General features: G+C 48.1%; 1 protein-coding gene across 5 annotated transcripts in view; it reads left to right on the forward strand.

The window, feature by feature from the left end:
* Rin2 (Ras and Rab interactor 2) overlaps positions 1–12,616 on the forward strand; it is a 176,453-nt gene that overhangs the window by 104,791 nt on the left and 59,046 nt on the right. The gene's annotated exons all lie outside the window — the stretch shown is intronic.

Genomic DNA, 12,616 nt, shown 5'->3' on the forward strand with positions numbered 1-12,616 from the left:
CTCTTTGCCTTCAGTGAGTTTCCTGACTGGGTGACTCATCCCGGCTCACTGATCATCTTCACATTTGCTTACAACCCAGATCCCCTTCTCATCATGCCTCTTCTCTTCCTCCTCTGAACCCAGGCTTCCAGCGCTCAGGGGACAGTGGCATGCTGGACTTACCAAAAGAGGGTTTCCAAGTTCAGTTTCAAAACTCTCCCTTGCTATTGCAGTTGTAGATTCCTGTCCCTCTCCAACCCCTTCCCTTTGAGCCCTTCCCCTTCCCTCACTGTTCCCCAGGGGCTGTGCTTTAAATTAGCATTTCTTTAAGAATTTCTAAATCGGGTGTGGTGACACACACCTGTAATCCCAGCATTCTGGAAGCTGAGGCAGGAGGATGGCAACAACTTCGAGGCCAGCCTAGGCTATGTAGTGAGTTCCAGGCCATAGTGAGTTCTGAACTATGTAAGGAGACCCTGCCTCAAACCCCCTCCCAAAATATGAAATTCTGACAAGATCAATATAAAAACATTGTTACAAAGAATTTCTGCAGAGCAGTGCTCCCTGGAGCTGGTCATCAACAGAAAATCCCTAAGTCAGTAAGTTAGGGAATCCTGCACCCTCACCTGCACTGTACTCCAATACCCAGGAGATTCTGTGGATGCCATGGCCACTTTGTTTAATCCGTGTAACCTGGCTGGGTTTGTGGGATGTTCCCAGCTGTATCTGCACAGTTACCTCGCCCTGCAAACCAAGCCTGTCCACCCCCTGGGCTGCTGTCACTGGGCTGGAAGCGCTGGCGGAAATATTGCTTTGCTGTAGTTGCATTTGACATTTGGAGACGTTTGGAGGGGCCCTTGGGGAAAGAGAGAGACACAAGAAAATGATGAATGTACTTAGATTTTTTTTAAGTAGGAAAAATCTTGCCACATAACGAATGCTCTAAGATTAAAAGTAGCTGGGATTCCATACTGATGGCAACCCCAGTTTGTAATTGAGCAGATTTGTCAAAAGGAAAGAAAAAATGTGGGGCGGGGGGCAAGAAGGAAGGGGCCAGGGAGCAAAGACAGAATCCAGCAGCTTAGCGGAGGGAGTCGACAGACACCTTATGTCCCCTGTTTATGAAGACTGCACGGATAAAGTGGTCGCTAGCTGGCCCTTCTCTATGGCAAAGTCAAGCACCAATCCCTGTGTATCGAGTCTGAGCCCAGAAGCTCTGGAGAAGGCTGGTCTAATTCCTCCTCTGTTAACTTTAGGTTCTTCTGTTAATTCCACTCACCAAATTATTCTTTCTCTTCTACTTTTTCCCTAAATGAAAATAGCTGTTTTTAATGAAAAATAAATGGAATTGTTCACCAGGTGAGGTGGCACACACCAGGACGAGGCAGGAAGATCACAGGTTTGAGCCCAACCAGGACAGTTTATCAACTCAGCAAAACCTGCCTCAAAAGAAAAATAAATAAATAAAAAGATATAGCTCACTGCCAAGGCCCTGAGGGGAAAAAAGGAATTGTTGCAGAAAAATAAAAACGTTTAAAGCAAAAGAAAAAAAGACTGTCACCTATCACATTGTCCTACATATGGTAAATGTTTAAAATTTTAAAAGATGTTACAGTGAAAAGGACATTGCCACTCAAAATCCTTCCCCTCTTTTCAAATACATTTATCTCATTGTTATTATAACTTTCTGCAGCAGTTCTGGAAATCCTCTTTCATGAGTGTCTTTACAAGTTGTGATCAACAGTATCATGAATGCTGCCGCTGAGTGCCACCCGGCAGAAAGACAGGCTCATAAAAACACGACTGTGTGTCCTCATCCACCTTATTCATGGTATCTGGCACTATGTGACCTTCTGGCTTTTCCCCACAGTCACAATGCCCATGAAAGGTAAACATTTGAATAGGTTCAGGCCATCAGGGCAGCTGAGGCAGTGCAACTAACACTCAGGAAAGAGAACTTCCAAAACTGCTTCAGAAAGTGGCGAGAACAATGGGATAAGTGCATTGAAAATGAAGAGGAGTGAGGGGATTAATGCTGATGTATCTTTTACTGTAATAAAATTTTTTTAAAGGTGAGCCTTAACTGTGCTTTTTGACCATGCCACGTATCATTGGCCTGAAAGAAATGAGCTCGGTTTATATCTTGGCGATGCTTGCAGATTTGGGCCCTGTCTGTCTGTAGTTTTATGTTACACGGATTCCCACAAAATGAGGCCACTGCTATTACCAGTTGCCTCGTAGAACGCATACCATTTTGCAGCTTTTTCAGTGAACAACATTGAAATGTCAATATATTGGTATAGAATAAACCACCCTACATTGCACATCTCAATAAAGTGCACCAGAATCACCATTTACGGCTGCAGAGTTTCCCATTACCTGGCCGCACTGCACTTCACTTACCCAGCCTGCAATCCTTGGACACGTAATCCTCCCTCATCGCTCACCATCATGCATGACAAACAGTGCTGTGCATGCCTGAGTTTTCCTGTAGATCAGTTCCTAGAACCAGAAATGTAGAATCCAATAGTTTTCATTCTTAAAGCATTGACACATGCATTCAGATTCCCTTCCAGAAAGCCTGAGTCACTTGCCTCCCCCCAGTGCATGTAGAAAGCCCAAGGAAGACAGCTGGCCAGTAGGAAGGGGAAAGGGGAAGTGAATGTGACCATGCTGTCCATGTCACTGTATTCAGGAGGTGAAGCAGGACAGCTGGGGACCCAAGAGGAGCAGGAGAGCCCTGAGAATGAAACCCATGGATCTGCTTAATACCTGAGGAAACAGTCAAGAGGCCAGGCAACCCCCAGTCAGGTCATGAATGGATCCAGGCGCTTGTTGCAGAAGTGGGCGAGTAATTAGGGGAGTGGGATCCTAATAAGAGTTGGGCCCAGCCAGTCTTCTCTCACATGCATGTGTCCTCTTGCTTTCTGCCCCCCACCATGCAGTGACACCATCAGAACCTTTGCCATGTGTGGCCTTTGACTTTGGACTTCAGAACTGTAAGAAATAAGTCTCTGCTCCTTTAAATCACCCAGCCTGGGATGTTGTGTTATAGTAGCATAGAGCGGCCTAAGGCAGTGAGTGTGTATGGAAAGTTGATTTAATTCATGAATGAGATAGTTCACAGGGTATTACAGGTGGTTCCAGATGCAGAGACTGGTAAATGGAGTCGCTGGGCAAAAGAATAGCATCTTGCTTTAGTAGGCATTATAAATCCACTGTGACTGCCTGACCTTCTCATTGCCATGCTCAAAAATGCTGCAAACACTGCAGTTTCATGATTAAACCGAGGACAGAACTGGCCAAGACACACAGAACAAACCATAGCCTTTGCAGTTTGTTTCTACCAAGCAAATACCATTTGGTATCCTTGGGTGTGGTAGTCCACACCTGTAATCCCAGCATTCTGGGAGGCTGAGACAGGATTCCAAATTCAAGTCCCACTTGGGCAATTTAGCAAAGGCAGTTTAGCAGTTTTCCTTTCTAAAAAAGTAAAAAAGGGCTGAGGATGTAGCTGAGTGCGAAGGTCCTGAGTTCGATACCCAATAGTAGGGAAAAGGAAAAAAAAAATACCCAGTGCACAGCGGCTCCTCCGGCAGCAGGGTCAAGGCCTGCAGTCTCTGCGGCCATCTCCTCTGGTCAGGCAGTGTCTGGAGACTTCCCAGCAGCCCTGCTCACCCCCAGAGGGGGCACTAGGCTGGCATGCGTGTGGGTCGTGATGCTGACCCTTCTTCTGTAGGTTCAGGATGTCAGTCCCCACAGTGTGCTGGTCACAAACACAGCAGCCACACATTCTAAACCAGCATGGTGGTGCATGCCTGTAATCCCAGCGCCCGGAAGGCTGAAGCAGGAGCATTGCCAGGAGTTCAAGGCCAGTCTGGGCTACATAGTGAGACCCTGTCTCCAACAGAGAAACAAACAATGAAACAATTCAGCCCACATACCCACAGGACTACTCCATTTGAGCTAGAGTTCCATAACGACGTGCATCCCTGCATCCCAAGTCTAAGAGATCTAAGATTTTCAAAACCTCTGAAATGCTTTATGCCCTACAGTGCATGCTATGCAAAACTGGCTGCTCTTTTTTCCTGGTGAAGTATCTTATTCCCAATAGTATCTTCAGTCTGATAGAGCAAATGGTGGCTTTGTCTTCCTTTCCTGTTGCAATCCAGAGGAGCCTGGTGCCTACTAAGTACTCCGTAAACCCTTTTTGAAAATATGAAACAAAAAATACAAACTCCACCTTAAAACACAAATGCTAAAACTAAGCACTAGGGTAGAAAACATCAGTGAAGACTCTTGGGAGGAATTCCATTCTCTGGGGTGAGCAGCTTGTGACTTGGTATGATTTATATCTAGATGACCCAAGGGCTTCTTATACTTCTGTGGGGCTTTTGAAAAGTGACTGGATCGTGGGGACGTTATTGCTGAATGTGGTGACAGAAAGTGAGGCTGGCAGGAGCAGACGGTCATTGCTGTGTGGCCCGGAAGGATTTCTTTCTCTCCTCCTCTCCAGCTGTTCCCTTCCTTTCTGCTCTCTGGCCATCGTGCCATGAGCCACTCTCCTCTGCCAGGCCCCTCTGCCATCCCACCCTGCATTGGAACCAGCCAACCATGGCCTGTAAACATGAGCCAAAATAAACCTTTCTTCCTTTAAATTATGCGTGTCGGGTATTTTGTCTCAGCAACAAGAACATGTCTTAGGTATTACTGAACCTTAGAACACAAAGCCCTGTGCAGAAATATGGTCACCAAATAATCCCACACAACACTGACCTTGGACAAGTGACATGGTAAACCAAGGCGGCAGCAGAACAACTGTTTCCAAGACACAGCCTCAAAACTGTTCCCACATTTCATACGTTGTACTACAGATGCCATTTATATCTTTTTTTAAATGCTCTAACTTTTTTCTAAGGATGCTGGTTCCGAAGAATAAAGCTTGGCTCTGGGCAAGGTCCCAGGACTGCCCAAGCCTGGTCCTACCTCCTCAGCCTCCACTGAGTTGGTGACCAGTGTCCAGCAAGGTGGGGCCAACGTGGGTCTCCTGTGTGCGTTGGGATGCAGTTTATGGTGTAGTTATCAGGAAGGCCGTGTTTTAAAGCAAATAGCTCATGCTCAGTGTAAGCTTTGCTGAGATCAGAGAGAGCCCCATGTCCTCCCAGTGTAGTCACACTGGCATTCCTTGGTGATGAATAACTAAACACCCCCAGCAGCCTCTTGTTAGTGGACACTACCCCTGCAGTACTTCCTCGTGCTGTGCAGCTGAAGTTCGGGCGGATGGGCAGGGCTCCGTCTCTCCATGGCCTGATTTACCCCTTCTGGAAGCCCACAAACAGGGAAGTTACCAGAGGCGGCGGAAGAGGGAGGGGGCGTGGCTCCACTGGGCATCTGTGTGCCAGGAACACCAGCTCAGGATAGAAGGACAGCATGCATGTGTCCTGGGCGGAACCACAAGTGCCACAGTGTGGGGTCAGGCAGGAAGATTGGGGGTGTCTTGGTCAGGGTCCCCAGAGTTGAGAATTATGAAAGTTTCTTTGAGAAGAAACCTGCGTGGGATTGGGAAGCTGGATCCTGGGAGGAGGAAGGACACTCCAGACCTGACATCAAGCACAGTCCCCTGAGGGTTCCTTGGGTCCTCTCAAAGGGACAGTGTAGGTTTCAGTTCAGAGTGGTGCCTGTGGGGCCTGTCTGGACCCAGCAGCCAGTGATAGAAGGCGACCTTGGGGACCCTTCTTGCTTTCTGTGCCAGACAAGGTTGGGTCCTGCAGCCTGCGTGTCCTCTGTCCTGACCCTGGCTCAAAGTGGGAGAGGCTGGTGTCACACAAGGCCCATCTGTGGCTTGGGGTTTGCTGGACTCTCAGACCTGAGCAAGGGCTGGGGACACCCTGTACATGGGCACCTCGTAGTGCTACCACATGTGAGGTACCAGCTCCATGACTTTCTCAGGCTCCCTCCTGCCACACCCAAGGGGACAGTAGTGTCACCTCCAAGTAGACAAAAGGGAATTTGAGTGACAGTCAAGGGAGACTAGTTTTAACCACAATTTTTTCAGTGGGAATGGATTCCTGTATTATGTTTGTTGTTGTAATCAAACTTCAAAAATATAAATGCAAATTGCCTTTTCTTTTCTTTTCTTTCTCTTTTGATGGTGCTGGGGATTGAACCCACAGCCTTGCACATGGTAAGCAAGGGGGCTCAAAGTGCTGAAATAGCTAGGCATGGTGGCACACACCTGTCATCCCAGCACTCAGGAGGCTAAAGCAGGACTGCCATGGGTTCTGCCTGAGGAAACCCCAGCATGGGGTGTCCCCAGCAGACCACGTGGCTCCACCAGCTCAGCGGAGGTGGAGTCAGGGCTAAGTTGCCCCGAGTGCCATCCTGTAAGAGCCCAGCACACTCAAGGCCAAGCAATGCTTGAGGAATAGAAGAAATTCCACAGCTGGGAGCCATGCACTTGACTTTTCCCACACCCTGGTGTCCAGCCTTTGCCGTATCAGCTCCACATCCCTTCCCACTCCACTGATAACATTCCTGAGGGCGAGCGGGAACTGGAAAGGCGCCGTATCAGAACTCACCCTCTAAGCACTTTCTTGTTTTATTTTTACTTGACCTTCAAGGGAATTTTTCTCCTTTTATCTAACCCCAAAAGGAAGAAAACAAGATCTGGGGTCCCTCCCTCCCCTTCCCCAGTATGCAAGGATGCTACACAATCTTTTGGGCGGCTGTGCAGACCAAGGGCTCTGGGCACGGGAAGCGGGTAGCCACAGCCTGGGGCCTCTGTAGTCCCGGTCAGTGTCTGCTGCTAAAGACCATGTGGCTTCCTTCCAGCCTGGGGGATGGATGAGTCTCTTGTGGTTTTTGTTTGGCTGGCTGGTTAGTTGGGTTTTTTTGAGACAGGATCTTGCCATGTAGCCCAGGCTGACCTTGAACTTGAGGTGATCCTCCTGTGTCAGCCTCCCAAGTTGCTGGGGTGACGGGCGTGCATCCTCATGCCCGGCCATGTCTTTTAGCACTGGCTGTGTTTAACAATGCTTGCCAAACAGATGATATAGACAGGGAGAGAATTTGGAGCGTGTAGATGCCTGAGCTCAGCGTTTTGGCCTCATTGTCCTGTGTAATCCTCCTTAGTCTATTGCCCACCCTGTTGTTAGATCAACCACTACCTTGGGAGTGCAGCGAGGAGGGCACCAGGTGGGTTCCTCCCCCTCCCCCCAGGTAGCGCAGCCACGGGCGAGCGGGAATGGATTATAAGGTGGGCATTCTATACCAGGTGCTCACCCCTACGGCACCGGGCCAGCCACACCCCGAGTCCAGGACTGGACAAGTTAGTGCTTCCCGCATAGCTCCAGGGATGAGGTTCCCACCTACAGAAAAGGGCTCAGCCTGGCTACAGAGTGGAACAAACTGGTATGGACTCAGGAGCACAGCAGGCCCAGCTTTGCCCAGCCTGGCCCATCCCTGGGTGAGCTCAGCAGGTGGGAAAGGTTCGCCTTCTGGGAGGGTCCTCCTGCCTTGGCATGGATGCCAGTCACAGGCAGAGACACCCAGGGTGTTGCAGACCTGGGCTACTCTCCTGCCCTTCCAGAGGTCAGGGCCAAGGCCTGTGGCTTCCTCAGTCCCCAGCCACACCAGCAGCCCTCACTCCCCAGCTGCTTCTGTCTGTGCTCTCCGCATGCCATCCCCAGCCCCTGAGACCAGTGCAACCACTCCTCTCTTTCATCTGTGTTTGTTTGGTTGGTTTGGTTTCTTGAGACAGGATCTTGCTATGCAGCCCAGGAAGGCCTCCAGTTCACGGCAATCCCTGCATATTGGGATGACAGCTGTGTGCTACCACACCCAGCTGTTTCAAGAGTCTTGCTGAGTGTTCTGCTGTTCATTTGACATCTGCTGTGCTCCATGGACATAAGGTCCAGGCCTCAGTCGCTGTGGTTTCTGAAAAAGACATAGGTGTGTGTGGTTGGGGAAGGGACCACTGTGTTGCCACCTCCGGGACCTGCCAACCTAGTGTGCCTTCCAGCTGCACCACATGACAGCTTCCTGTCTGTTGTCACCTTCCTGAGGAGCCACATACTTCCTAGGCAGCCAGAGAGGCAGGAAGAGCACTTGCCTCCCAGCCTGGAGCTGCCTAGACAGCCTCTTCCCCTCTCCTTCCTGGAGGGATTCTAGACAGGAAGTGGATTTGGAGAAATTTCAGTTGGGAGCACCAATTTCTTTTTAGACAGGTCTCACTCTGTAGTTCTGAAGGTTCTGGAACTTCCTTTGTAGCCTCTTCTCTCATGACCCTCCTGCCTTGGCCCCCTAAGTGTTAGGGTTATAGGTGTCCAGCACTGGCCTGGCACCAGTTTTGATAAAGGATGTAGCTACAGATGGCTTTAGCATGGGAAAGCTTCAGTTAAATTGGGCCATGCTGGCGGGTGATGAGTTATCGTTGTCTGTCCTCAAAGAGTGTAATTAGGAGGTGCCAAGTGTAAGGGACAGGAGGAAGAGCCTAGCAATTAAAAATAAATAAACATAAGTCCATCAGACACCCAACCCTTGGGACCTGATGCTGGCCCCAGAAAGAAAGGGCTATTCTGTGCTGGTAGGGGGCGTGGTGGGTAGGTAGACACCCTGAGCGGCACGCCTCACCCCAGCACTCTGACTGTGGCCCACTCAGCAGGTAGTCGCCTCTGAGCTGGCAGATGGGTGGGCAGGTAGTGAATGGAGGCGACTGGAGAAAAATGTCCTCCTCTGGCAGGGGAAGGTCCCCCGTGACCAGCCCCCTGTGGCTGTCCTCCTTTGTGTCCTGGGGCCTCGGAGGCTTTCTTCAACACAAGTCAGTGCTGTTAGAGTGATTTGCCAACCTGGGCTGTGCACTGAGCAACAGTCACATCAGAGGATTTTAGTTTGGCTATGTAGGCACAAGGAAGCAAGTGTGGATGTGGAGGTTTCAGGTGCAGCTAATAGTGTGTGCAGAGGAAGCAGCCACGCTGGACCAAGCGGACAGCCTGAACTAGGGAGTGTTGGCCATTGGGGATCTTGCGTCTAATTCAAGATGGCGGGTATAGGGTGATGAGGTGGTGGAAAGCTGAGTGGAGGCCAGTGAGCTTTGTTCCTGAAGGGCTCAGCTGGCTATCTGAGCTTGCTGTGTCTGCCTGGTCTCCCTCCCAAATGGCTCTCTGCTCCTGGTGGGCCTGTGTGGGTCTCCTGTCCCCACCGTGGCCACAGCCAAGTAGAGAGGACCCAACCCTAGTGGAATGGGGCTGTCACAGCGACACACACGTTCTTTTTCCCATCTTTTGTGTCCTTCCATCTCCTTCTGTTTTCATATGCACCCACGCTTGTCTTTCCTTATTTTCCTGTCAGTGTTAAGATGTACATTGAGCACCCCCCAACCACACACAGTACTAAGACACCCATCCCTCAGCTCTACCAAATCGTGTCATTCAGTGGTTTAATTTTAAGTAGTGACACTTCACAAGTTGCTACATAGCTCAACCTTAAATATCTATAGCCATATCTCCTGTGTAGACACAGCCACTGTCCTGGATTAGGCTTGTAATCCCCATACATGGGGGGTCAGGGGGCAGCCTTTATATTTGTATGTGTCTGTAAACAATATTTAATGCAGTTTCCCAGGGAGTTTGAACTTCATATGCTTAGTGCAGTGCTTTTTGTCATGCCTTGGTTTTGTTTGTGGGCTGCACTCAGGTCCTTCACACTAAGCTACATCCCAGCCCTTTTTTTTGATTTTTTTATTTTAAGATTGTGCTTTGCTAAATCACCCAGGATTGTTGCTAGACACAGGTGCAAGTCTCTTAGTCCTTCTTTTCAATCCTGGTTTTCCTTCTAGCCGTCACACCTCAGTGACAGGAGTCACTGGTGAGGAGGTAATACCCTATTTTTCACAACCCTTAGGCTGTAACTACTTGTTAGATCTTTCTTGCGTATCTCTGTCTTCCTGAGAACCACTTTGAAGATACCACCATGTATTACAGCAGCCATTGATATTTTTCTACTAATCTGTCCATAACTCTATAATGTTTGTATTGTTCCTATCCTATTTTGTAAACGGATGCATGTTTATTATTATGTGTTTCCTACAACAACCATTGAGAATAGTTAATGATTATTCAATAGGTCACTCATGTATATCTCTATTTATTTTCTTTAGAAGCCACTTTGAAGATACCAAAGTATAGTACAACAACTATTGACAATCTCCTACCTCTTTTGTCTGTAACTCACTATTACTTGTCTATTTGTTTTCCTGAGAAACTATCTTGTAGATAACATTATGTAAAACAATAACCATCAATAATTTCCTACCACTTTGTCTGTAATTTGGTAAGACCCCCTATTATTATGTTATCCTTCTTTTACTCTTTAAAATAAAAAAAAATAAAAATAAAAAAAATAAATCACCCAGGCTAGACTCAAACTTGCGATCTTCCTGCACCATAATGTCTTTGTTTTGGTTTTGAGACGGGCTGTCACTATGTTGTCCCCAAGCTGTTCTCAAATTCATGAGCTCAAGTGATCTTCCTGCTGCAGCCTCCCAAACAGCTGGGCCTACAGACGTGCACCATCTTACCCAGCTTGTTTTAGCTTTTAAAAAAGCTTTTTGAACTTTTATGTGTATGTATTTGTTACTATAAGTAGCTCTAGTTTGTTAATTTTACTTCCAGTGTTGTAATCCATATCTCAAGTTACCTATTTGCTTATTTTAGTTTAAGTCTTTTGTTTTGTTTTGTTTTGTTTTTGTACCGAGAATCCAACTCACGACCTCATGCTTACCAGGCAGGGGCTGTGCCACTGAGCTGTATCTCTGGTTCCTATTTGCCTATTGATGGACATTTAGGGGCTTCGAATTTGGTGTTCTTCTGTGCCTGGAGTGTGTGGCAAACACTCTTGCAAGGGTCTCCTTGCACCCATGTGCAAGGGTTTCTCTAGAAAGCATATCTGGGTGTCTATATCTGTGACCCGAACAGATACTGCCAAATTTCCTTGCAGAATGGGTTGATGAATGATATTCCTTCAGCAGCACAAGGGGCACCCGCCTTTTCCACCTGCTGGATGTCTGGTGCTGTCAGGCTTCTGTTTCTATTGTTGCCGTTTTGATGTATGTGAGGTGGGACCTCTTGGTCATCCTCCTAAGGCCTCAGTGCTCCCGGGAGCATTGACTGCTGTCCTCATCGCAGACACACACAGGAAGGGCGGGAGTCAAGCAAAAAGGGCCCTGCTGGTTTCCCTCTGCCCTCTGAGAGCTGGGGTGCTTCGAGCTATTTCCAATGCCCCCTCTCCCTAGAGCCCCTCCTGAGATAATTGCCCCAAGCCCCCAGCTTTGGCACACTGGCCATGTATAAGCACCAATGACTTCCAGCAGCAGAAGTAGCTCCACCCTGAACATCAAAAGCTGCTGAGCAGATTTATTTTCGTTTGTTTGTTTGGTTTTTTCCAGTACCAGGAATCAAACTCAGGAGCTTGCGTTTGCCAGGCAAGCACTGTGCTGCTGAGCTAAGTCTCTAGTCCCTACTGAGCAGATTTATTTGAGAGCCAGTTAACAACTGAATTGAAATATAACCTACTAGCTAATATGCACCAATAAAAAAAATTTTTTTTTTGCCAGGAAGGCGCTTTGCCGCTGAGCTAAATCCCCAGCCCCATAAAAATATTTTTAAAACCTTAACTTATCCAAAGTCTTTTTCCATTTCTCCCCAGGTCTAATCTTCCTGGTCACACTTATCTTCAGCTAGAAAAGTGCATCTCAAAGCTTTTAGTCTCAGAAACCCTTGACATACATAGTTATCAACGCCCCAGAAGAGCAGTGTTGGTGTAGATGGCCACTGGGGATGTTTGCCATGCTACAGATCAAAAGAAAGACATGTTTAAATGTTTATTTTAAAATAGTCAGCCCCTTCTATGTTGACATAAATTGCATTTACATAAAAAATAACTACATTTTCAAAGAATAGTGTAGTGTAGCGCAGTGGGCTGAGATGGAGCACAGCGGCAGAGCCCTTGCCTGGCATGCATAAGGCCCAGCCCCACGAGGGAGAAAAGAGAGCCACTGCTGAAAACAGGCGTAGGTGGGCTGAGATTTTAGACACAGCCTCTGCAAACGCACATGGGAGGGGGACACAGGACACCTGGGCTCTTGCAGGAAGGGCTCCCTTTCCCCCTAGGTGTCCCATAACCCCCATCCCCACACCTACTGCCAGACCTGTTGGTCCTTTTCCTTCTCATCCCCTAGCCATCTTCTCACTTTTATTTTTATTACCTACTTATTTTAAAATTCTTCTTCCTATATTTTATGGACTCATCTATTTATCCTGACAGAGGATCTCATTAGGTTGCCCACGGTGCCTTCAAACTCCTGGACTCAACTCATCCTCCTGCCTCAGCCTCCCAAGAATTGGGGCTATGGGAGCAGACCATTGCTTACTACTCTCTTTTAAAAAGATGCAAGGAGCCAGGCGTGGTGGTGCATGCCTGTAATACCAGCAATCGCGAGACTGAGGCAGGAGGATCCTTATGAATTTGAGGCCAACCTGGGCTACAAAGTGAGCTCAAGGCCAGCCTGAACTGCATATCGAGACCGTGTCTCCAAAAGACAAACAAACAAATAAATATGCAAGGCTACCAACATAGCTTG

Source organism: Chinchilla lanigera, unplaced genomic scaffold (assembly GCF_000276665.1).
Source record: "Chinchilla lanigera isolate Chin_1 unplaced genomic scaffold, ChiLan1.0 scaffold00014, whole genome shotgun sequence".
Taxonomy (NCBI): domain Eukaryota; kingdom Metazoa; phylum Chordata; class Mammalia; order Rodentia; family Chinchillidae; genus Chinchilla; species Chinchilla lanigera.